Here is an 11,903-nt window from a genome sequence, read left to right on the forward strand (position 1 = left end):
ATTCACCACGGGAAATCGAACCACGGATTTTAAATTTGTAAGTCCGTAAAGTTATCGCTGTCCCACCAGAGAACTGAATTTTCAAAATTAATATTAGCTGGAACTAAATGATTAAATTGGTTTTGTAAAAACTATAATTTAAATTATGGTTTGCATTTAGAATTTATCTATAATAGATAGATGGACGAATATACAGAGTTTGAGTGCATTATATTAAAACAATTTTGTAGCCTCACCAAGTCATCACAGTCCATGTAGCCACATCCGATCATGCTTTATATCACAATCAAATATCTTGAAAATGGCCTGCGGCGTAGCATCCATTGCAAAATGCCCCATCGTAAAGTGCACCATTCATTCCTGCTGTTTTCCATAATCCGTCTAGTGTCCGAACACGACAGTTTCCCTACATCTGTTTCGACAGTCTGATCACACAAAAATCCATAAGTGCTACATGCGGCAGTTTGAACGGATTGTCTTTGTATGTGATAGAATGAATACTCATGTCATTCTCCAGGTCTTTGAGGTATGCGGTGGTTGAACGGATATTTCGTGTAATCATCTAGTGTACACGTGACTTCTACTGCTTTTCCAGGATGGAAATACTTCTTAATTATGTTGCATATTGTTGCCAGAGTCACGTGGACGGCGTTTGCTACTGACCCTTGTATTAAGGGAATCTCACCTGTTACAAAACGCCGTACTTTGTTACATTGCTTGCCGCGGCTGGAGTACGACTTATTGTAGGTCTCTTTTTAGACCGTCAAGGTGGCTCAAGTTGATTCATATAGCTTTGTTTTACAATGCTATTAAGTACAAGATACATCTTCGTCTTGTAAATTCTAAATCCTTGATCTGAGCACATCTTTTTGATCTTAGTATATGAATATTTTGTGTCAGAAAGGGCTGTTGCATGCCATTCCCAAAAGCGATCAATTTTCAGTGGGATCGCAATACCTACGAAACGCCAAATAGTGTAAAAATTTAACTGTGATACACGTGGTTATCAATTGGTTTGCTTATTTACGTATTCTAAATCGTTTTAATATAACATACCCACCCCTATGTGGACATAAATTAAATGAATAACTAGAGCACCCTAAAATATATGAAACCGGTGATCTGATCGAATAACATGTGAATAACGTTTTATGCACTTATGCAAAATATTTGCTCCGTATGTTATACGGTTCGCCATATAGACTGTTCCAAATACTTACATTGACTTTACAACCACTCGATACTATAAACAAATCCATGGGGATGTCTTGAATATTATAATTACGTTTCTTTCTCTGTCTCTAAGTGATATATTGCATAACGTCATTTTGAGAATCAGTGTGTATAACCTCCTATATAAAAAATATTACTTTGTTATAAGCTGTAAGTTACTTCAGAAGTAAAACTTCAATAGTGGAAATACATCTCATACATACTAGTCATGTTTACATATACATAACTTATCTAGGCCGTAAACAAAACATTGGTGTCCCACTTTATAGGTTCAACACCAAGTCTGCAAGAGGAAGATGTCAGGTTGCCTCATGCATTCATTTACAAACAGGTTTTTAAACGTACCAACAGCTCATCCTCATTATGCTTCGGATCAACTTTGATTTACAACGTCAACTTATGTCAAATTCCATATGGTGATTTCTTATGTATTTACTTTCTCCTGGCTATCTTAAGATTAACTGCAAGTTTATAAAAATATGAATGCTGATAAAACTCCAACCATACTGCTTTAAAATAGCTTGAATTTTTGCAAGCTTTTGAAATATGTGCTTGTTTTTAAGCACATTGCTAAACAACGAGCTATCTGTGGTTCGTACAGCACAGATACCTAAACCAGGTTTTCAGCGTTATAAATCTTTAGGCTTATTGCTAAGCCATTGGTGGGCTTTGGAAATGTATTACTAAATATTTACAATAAAGCATAAGGATAATTTAAATACAGAGGAAGAATAAGAAAGAGAAAACATTCGGTTCCATTTATGAGTGAATCTTATTATTAAGTTAAATGTATAACAGTTAGGATATAACAAGAGTCGTACTCGAGCCAGGGCTGGTTCTGGCTCGAACCAGACACTTAAAAAAAAAAAAACAGGTTAGGCGCCCTCTGCTGCTTTTGTCGTGGTTTTATTATAAATTATTCATTACATGAAAAAGAAATATCAACTGCTTAACTTTACGTAAATGTCCAAAATCGTGGACTTCGCATAAGAAACACTGTCACGCTCTCTAGCAGACACAAAATGTATATATATATAGAAATAATGCTTGGAGACGGCTTGAATGGGCAATGAAGAAAAACTTTAATATAAGTTTAACATAATAACACCTGATGATGACAAAACCTTGTCGAAACGTTGTACATTTGCTGTTATGTTAAACTTATATTAAAGTTTTTCTTCATTATCCATTCAAGCCGTTTCCAAGCATTATTAGTCTCAAAGTGGGTTTCTTGTCATCGAATAAGTATATATATAGATAGAAAATTCATACAAAATCATGGACTTCGCACGAGAAACACTGTGACGCTCTCTAGCAGACACAATATATATATAGATAGAAAATTCATATCAAAATCATGGACTTCGCACGAGAAACACTGTCACGCTCTCTAGCAGACACAATATATATATATATAGAAAGAAAATTCATACAAAATCATGGACTAAAAGATTTACTAAACAATCCTTACAATAATGAAGGCTACACAAATTGATCAAACTATCAAATCAAATGTGAAAATTGTGAATCTATACACGTATTGGGGAAATTATATAGTAGAAATTTAAAAACAAGCCCTTCCTCTCAGCGGCTCAGCGAAAAGTTAGTAGACTTATAATGCTAAAGATGGGTCTTCTATACCCGCCGTGGGCAGAGCACAAACAGCCCATGATATAAATTACGAAAACATAACGGTATCAGATAAAAAACAAGACATACACAAAAGAAACATTAAGGGAGAATTATTACTGAAAATAAATAAACCTGGCTTAATTACTTATAACCAATGTCCCCCCTTACCTTCATTAAACTCCCAATGTGATTTCTGTTTAAACAACTTAAAAGCCAAAATTCATTATTTTCTCTTTTTACCAAAATGAGGTAGCTTCAAGTAAAAATGAAAAGTCTTAATTTCTGATTTATATTTTCAGTTACTTGAAAGAAGTTGAAGGTTTTTTTTCAGAAATTTGTAAGATTTATTTTGATAAACACAAATAGCCAGAATGTCCAACAGCATCTATATTACTGAAATAAAACATAATTTTAACAAATTACTCAAGAAGATCGTTTCCTTCTAACGGATTTCAATTTTCAATAACGTGTTTTGAAAATCATCGATTACTTTCTGTTCGACTTATCATCTCATAAAAGGCTGTTTTCGTTTGGCAGTATCGGTTTTCACGATGATGCAGAATGTTTTTTTGTTGTTTTTTTTTCTGCATGCGCTTTGAAAATGTGCCCAGTTATAACTTGGCATAGAAGTCGACCGAACATTACAAGACAACGCCCATTAGGTAATAACAATGCCACACACGTGTTTCATCGCTACAATGACCTCTCCCTGATTAGAATACCATTTTGATATCATCAGTTCCAGTAGGTAATCCAGATTACAGTGCGAAGGTTTGAATAATTTCTTGGCATCCTTTTGAGCCATGTTTTACAAGAGCTTCATTTAAGAAAGTGTGAAAGAATTATGGTCGTTTTAGCCATTCGACGACTTCAATACGCTTTTAGCATACAAACCAAGAATATAGTAAAATCTGTATTTCTGAACAATATTTTATCGATATTTTGTCATGTTGAGACGTTTACTTTTAGAGATAAACTGTTCGCAGAATATATAAGATCCCATAACAACAGCTCTCACTTCATATTTTTACTTAACGATAAAATAAATAATTTAAGCAAATCTAGAATAAAAAAAATTTAAGTTCGTTACTTACAATAGCAAATAATACAGTGTGGAAAGTTTTAAGTCATTCTGTATTGTATTTATTGAACAAATGAAATGTTATATATATATATATATACGAAACGTTTATTATATCGGAAAGAAAAATTAATTTTTAATAACACACACAAAATAAACTCATCTTTGACAAGGATTCGCAACAATGAACTTCAACAATGTAATGAGGCAAAGCCTTCGGGCGATATCAATGTTTTATTTAATTGGCATGCAATTAATGTAAATCCTGTACACACACACAACATCCGACAGTTGTTAGAACAAACTCAAGAAATGGGAAAAATTTTCTACTTTTTCAAACCATAGTGGCAAGACTAGAATCAGTAAATATATGCGCAGAATAACCTTTGACACTTCCTTAGTTTATCCTTTTTAATCAAAACTGCCACGGGGGAGTTCCAGGAAGCGCTTGCTTGAATATGACTCTCGAGGTGGTGTCGAGAACAAGGTCACGGTGTTAGGTAATTTCATGACACAGTTTGCCCGTGGACATAGTCCTGCATATCAAGTGAATTTAGTAAATTTCTCGTCCCCTCCCCCCCCCCCCCCCCCCCCCCCCATATCGTTCAGAAACTACAATCATGATAAGAAAGTTTTAAACTTGAAAACTTTGTTTCGTTTTGTTTTACATGCTGTTTTAATCTTGAAAACTCTGACTATAACTTCATTTATTTTAGTTTGGTTCTACTGAACTGCGAATAACATTTACTTTCTAATATCCTCCTAGTGGGTCAGCAGTAATTTTGTGGATTTATAACTATAAAATCGTGGGTTCGATTCTCCGCGGTGATGGAAAGAGCACAGACAACCGATTATTTATCCTTTTGCTATATAGATAGAATTTCATGCCGTTTTTTCATTGCTAACTAACTAGTGACATCACGTTCTTCTTATTCACTCCATAAAATACAATTGTTGTCTTCAAAAGTTTACATAAGTAACAATGAAAAACTGTATATCTTGTCAGACTTAAATGAGTCTGAGCAGGAAAACATTAGACTATTAATGTAGAAGAAACCATCTCAAATTGAAATAATTTTGTATGCAAAGTTTGATTGGCACTTCACTCGCCTGGTGGCGTGTATTTTTTTCTCTCTCTCGCTTTCAAAGACATGGAATAAAGGAATCGTTACATTAGGGGAAAGCTTTTATGTCATACAGGTGCCGCCACTTGACATATTACACGATTTCCTTGACCGACACACGCTATTCATTCAATCAACAGAGAACAGGATTGTTACTCATTCTTCGTCAGTTTCATTGTAGGTCAAAAATGGTGTATTTCGTTTAGCCAGTTCTTGGTTTTGTATTTTATTAGTCACGGTGAAATATTATTTTTCTATTGGATTTCCCTCACGTCATACTTCACATTTGGAATCCATTTACAGTTTACAGGTTTTGATCCACACTACTGGCAGGAAATCTGCTGCCGCCTAGAATTCAGTCACTTAGTACTGATCAGGTTTTAGTCCCATGTGCTTGACAGAAACTGTTACCCAGAATCTAGTTGCACAGTATACGTTTTAGTTTTTCGTGTTTGACAGTCTAGTTACACAAGTACACATTTTAGCTCGGTGTATTAGTCAGAAAATCTCAGTCGAGCTACACATATACACTTTAGCTCCTTCATGGTTGATAAAAACCTGCTGTCGCTTAGTCTAGCTACATTTTATACATTTTAGCTTCGTGTGATTAACAGAAAATCTCAGTCGAGCTACACATATACACTTTAGCTCCTCATGGTTGATAAAAACCTGCTGTCACTCAGTCTAGCTACATTTTACACATTTTAGCTAGAATCTATTTACACAGAACACAGTTTGCCTCTACGTAGTTGACAGGTTGTCTGCTGTTACCGGCAGTCTAACTAACATCTCAAATTTTAACTTCGTGTGGTTGACAAGAAACCTTCTGCCATTGAAAGTCTATTTATGCAATACATATTTTATCTGCACATGGTGAACATGAAATCTACTGCATGTCTATATATCTCAAAAAAAGGAAGACTTTTGACCTACCAATGACCTTGAATAAATTGCTGTGTAATACTATACAGGAAGTTTGGAATGTGCTCCAAATCTGTGCTAATCGATAGAGTAATTGAATAGACGCAATAAGTCTCGTTATAATACTGAAATGAATCACTCATGAATACTCAATAATTCTCATTCACAACCAACTCACTGATTTTTGTATTTCCAATCGTACTCATTTTCTAAATACTCCTCAAAATTTCTCGATTATTACATCATCATCATGCATGATTTTAACATCAAAAATATATCTTACAACAGATCTGGCTCCAGCTTCTTCTTCTTGGAACTTTTGTTGATTCTTCTTAGCGATTTTTTTTTTAAATTGCTAATATGATTTTTTAATCGCTAAGGACAGTGAACTTGGGCGGGCCAAAGGGAAATTTGTGGGTGCACGGCCCACTCCAGGACTCCTGCTAGCACCGGCCCTGCCTTAAAACAATACTATACTATTGTATGATATTGAAATTGTAGTCTGCATCGACTTGAATTCCTTTTTTTTTTAGCTTCTCCGACGCCATATGAGAAGCATAACAAGCTACTAATGAAGATGTGCAATTTTTATGTAGAGTTTGTAGGTTGGAGAAGAAGTTAGAGGCAATCATAATTAAAGTAGAGTCAATAGATAAAGAAAAGTGTAGATTGTGGAAAATGGCAGCAGGATTTCAAGAGGAGCTAGGATTTTAGATTGTATCTACAGAAATATTTAATACAAGACTAAAAAGGTTATCATTTCATTCTATAAGTCACTGAGTAGGCCACATCTAGAATATTGGGCTCAGTCTTGGGTTCCTTACCTTAGGAAAGACATTGATTTATTGGAAACGATTCAGAGAAGGTTACTAGAATGGTCCCTGGAATGGGGGAAGGGTTTCATACGAGGAGAGGTTGAAATCTCTCAAATTGTTTTATCTTGATTTTTTTTAAAGAAGAGTTAGAGGGATCTGATTGAGGTGTTTAAGATTGTAGAAGGAATTGATAGTATTGATGCATCATATTTTTTCATAGCTAATAGTGAGAATAGTAATACTAGGAGACAAAAATGTAAATGTTGCCATCTTCAGCTAAGACAGTTTTATTGTTCTAACAGGGTGTCAGAATTAAAAATATAAGTTTTTTGCCAATTGTCAATTAAAAGACTTTTACTTATACTTCTTAATAGTATAAATATATACTGTGTTGTTGTTGGATTTAGGATTCTTCTAGAGTAGGTGTCTGTGACTTGTTGGCGATAAATTCAACGATAACGCACTTCACTTGTTTTCAAAATAACATATGTATATATTCGGAACAAGTTAAACGTAAGTGCAACAAATTCTTCAACACTATGGAGATTATAGGCATATCATAAACACTATTTATATATATTTCTCTTCTTGTTGTCAAAAGTCCATTTAGGCCTATTCAATTGCTTTAGAATTTCAGTTAACAAGCCGAACTATCTTATCTATTCTATTATTCTGTGTGTGATTCACATACAATTGTGGCGCGAGTTATCGTAATCGTTTGGTCTTCTTTCTTCTAAATATCCTCTGTTCCTTTTGTCAAAGTGCACTCAATTACTTTAGAACCACGCTTTGACGGAATCAATTATTTTTCTTATCTCCTTTTCTATTGTTATTTTTACTCTAACATATTAAGTGTTAGGCCCATGTTAATTGTTAGGCCTATCACTGACACGATAGTTACCTTTACGCCGAACTTTTCCTTACCCGTAACTTTACTCTCTTCTGCTATTGTCTGTCTGCTGTTTCCGCTTGTCTCACACTATTTATATGTTTATCACTTAATCGTCTACCCGCCTTCTAGAAATCTCTATATTCTTGACATCAATGTACTGCATGCGACGTTCGAAAGTCTCACCATCAATGAATTATATACACAACTTCCTACAATCGTCTGCTTTTAACTCTTATTATAACAAAACCAAACAATAATAAAATATTCACTCACAAAATAAATTAATCAATTATATCTAAACAGTCTTTATATCAGGACACAGGGTGGTTGGCCTTAGGAATGGGTTGATTTCGATATTGTGGAGGCAGTAAATTTAACTGAATTTAAGAGAAAGCTTGATAAGTATATGAATGATAAGGGCTGGCTTTAAGATTTTTTAAAACTTATTACTTAATAATTTTAGTTTAGTTTAGAGAATGGGACAGCCGAGATTGACCAATAGGTCCCATGTTGTCCCAAAATGTTATGTTATACCACTATCTACGCTACCCCAACAAGAATACGGATTTCTCATACCGTATTTTTTATTTCAAGAAGATATTTCGCGCTCCATGATGAATCCTTTATCAGGACTGACATGGAGTCCGAAACGTCGTCTTCAATTCAAGAAAACCACAGAAATACATAGAAATCTTCGCACCCATGTTGAACACCCTGCTTAAGTCCACTTTAAAAGAAATCCCTAACAAGTAGTTTCCTTATTACTCTTGTCATAACAATAAGTGGCACCAACAATTACAGAAGGTTGGGTAAGTTGTATCAAAATGATTTTGAGTATACAAATCAGCAAGGCACCTGATAACCAGTCAATATAAAGTCGCGGTTGAACGAAACGTATCATAATTACACTTGAATGTGTTTGCCCTGTTGTAGGTAGATTGATGCATTGAAAAGTGATTACTTTTAGGAATTACATGCAACATCCCTTTTTCAAGCAAAATATTCATACACTCAAATCGTAAAAATGATTGGGGATTTAGAATTTCCAAGATAGTAATATCCTTTGTAGTTAATAACGTCAGAAAATATATGAAAATGCATCATGTTGGAACCCCAGGAACATCCAGAATGAGATTGCAACACGTCGCACCCCAGAAGTGGTAAACAAAGTATGGTGTCTTGTAACAGGTGAGAACACGAACACACAGTTCAGAGACAGATACAGTTCATGTGCCCTAGACAACAGTATGTAATATAATCAAGAAGAATCTCCGTGTAGAAAAGCGATACAAGTCACGTGTACATAGGTTGCTTCCACGTCATATCTCTTAAACCATTTCATCCATCGCATGTCTCAAACAGCTATAGAATAAAACAGGCATACATGCTATTCCATACAAAGAAATATCATTCGAGTTCTAATGGATTTCTGTGCAATCGGACTGTTGAAACAGGCATTGGAAAACTATCATCTTTGTATACTAGATGGATTATGGAAAGCAAATAGGGAAGAATGGTGGGTTTTGGATTTAAAAACCTTACGATTGAGCCTTTTGCAATGAACAGCACACTGCAAACCTATTGTCAAGATATATGGTCGCCAGATAAAACATGACCAAACGTGACGATTGTAATGACTTAGTAAGGCTCCAAAATCATTTTAATATAACGTATTCCACTCTATTTTCAGACAAATATAGCTCATTGTAATATGCATTTTTCACTAATTAATTACACCAAATGATAGATCATTCTGTAAAAAGAGCGCCGAGTGTTGTGTGTTTGTTATTTTTCTGTAACTTGATGATTACTACGAACGCAAGAGAGTTAGCTTGAATTCTCTCTCGATTTAACGGATTTCCGAGAGAGTTCAATAGTTTGTTGGTTGTTAAGTATAAAACTTCGCAATAGGCTTTCTGCCCTGTGCCTACCAATAGTATTGCAACCCGATTTTTAGCGCTATAAGCCTTCTAATGTACCGCTGAGCAACTTTGGAGGGGGGGCAGGGTTAAAAAAAGAAGATCAAAGTATTAAGATGCACCAGTTAACTGTTACGAGGCAAATAACCTCAACAAGTGTGAGTTGCTGAGTAATGTTGAAAATTCCTTTTTATAGAGTGTATTAAAATATACGTTTCACTTTGTTTAAAACTGAAAGAAGTTGAAAATATAAGAATATAAAGTAAAGCAGAAACTGTTCACAATTTTGGTCTTATTATTTTGACTACGTTGTTCGATGTCAGAGTACTGTAAATTTTTTGAAAGGATCATTACTTACTGCACCAAAGGAATTTACTCTGCAGTGCGATAAAATATTCAATACATGAGCATTATGATTTTAACCTTTCTAATCACAGTTTTGTCTAAATACATTTCCAACGAATTTATTAAGATACACAAACACACGCATATATTTGCAGAACATACAATTTATTTGCAAATTAGGAACTAGACTAATGGCTGATAATATGATGTATAAGATGATTATTTGATCACTATAGATGCAGGGTCATACCATGGTTAGTTTGCAAAACAACCAGTAAGAGCAAGGATCTCTTTGATTTTCAAAGGGGCTCAATAATAGGTATCCATCTAGCAGGAGTGCTCTTATGCAAGGCTGTTTCTTAGACTAGCGAGCTGTTTAAATAAAAGAGTAAATTAATAATGGCAAGTAAACAAGAATACATCTGCTACTTAAAAAAACAAAAGAACTGCAGATGGTGACAGAACGAGGGAAATTGCGATTGGATACAGTTGTAAGAGTGTAACAAATGTTTACTCTGTCCCAGTTGACCGATTCCTTCAACACTAGCTAGAATTCTACTATCTCCAACTGTTCTATGCGAAGAATATTATAACGATTGGCAGCTGACAACCAATCTAAGAATGCGTTATCAAACGCAAATGGAAGAACACGGCTTTAGTAGTGCTTAGAACGTGAACCGTGAACAATGAATGACCTGTCATGTAATGTGATGAGTCATGTATCATCCTTTTATGAACATTGACCTTAGGACGAACTTAAATGTCACGTTTGTAATCATCTTCCAACATCAATGAACCACTTACAGAAAATGTTATCGACAAACAGACTGCAATTGAACAACTTATGAAGTACAAACTATGACAGCAACAAAAGATGGTCCAAAGGCGATTTTGGGTGGGATTTCAAATAAATATGTGTTTAGTCATTGCATAGTATCTAGTGTAATAAAGTATAGTTGATGTATATATATATATATATAAATTAGATATTCCAATATCGTGTAAAATAATGAGTAAGAGCAAGGATCTTTCTGACTTTCAAAGAGGCAGAGTATTAGATGCTAATCTAACAGGAGTGTTCTTATACAAGGCTGTTTCTCAGACTAGCTAGTTGTTTAAATAGAAGAGTATAATAATGATGACAAGAAATAGGAATACATCTGGTACTTTAACATAACTGTGGCTGTATTGTAGTTCATCTACGACCCAAAATACGGGGCGTGCTTTTATACCATCAGGACGCTAAACATGAACCCTGGAATTCACACAAGATATGTCACCCTAACTAGTATGACACGGCCAGCATCGTTAATACATTATTATTACATGATATTCGTATTGATTTAATAACCTTTCTTTTAAATTTCTGTAAAATACCTTATATTTCCTTCCATTAATACAAACAGTTTCCCATACAATATATATTTATTACTATCACTTACTCCTTTCACTGCCACTGTCTCAGTAATTGGCTCAAATGTCCAAGAAAAACAAGTTTATGTTCAATGGTGTGTATTTATTACACAATAACTGTGGTATGATTTATAAAGTACTGACGATTAGTCAACCTTATTTGATGGTTAAATTCTCCGCCAATAAAAATACGAGGGATGTTTGGTGCGACTGGATCCTGCTGCGCATAAGTTACAGTTGAAGGTCGTGTCACCATTCTTTGAAATATTTTTCAAGGTCTTTTACTAAGAGCAAGCAAATTGTCCACATGAATTGAAAATACCGAGTGCAGAATGAATACAAATGAATAAGATTATTTGGGTGATAGCGTTGATGACAATGCTGTTAAACAGTAAAATATAGAAATTTTATGAACTGCTTAACCCCCCCCCCCCCCAACACACACCAGTGGCTCAGCGTAAGTCTGGTAGGTTTATAACGCTACAAATCCGAGTTTCGATACCTGTGAGTGGGCAGAGCATAGATACG

This window comes from Limulus polyphemus, unplaced genomic scaffold, assembly GCF_000517525.1.
Source record: "Limulus polyphemus unplaced genomic scaffold, Limulus_polyphemus-2.1.2 Scaffold792, whole genome shotgun sequence".
In the NCBI taxonomy this organism is placed as follows: Eukaryota; Metazoa; Arthropoda; class Merostomata; order Xiphosura; family Limulidae; genus Limulus; species Limulus polyphemus.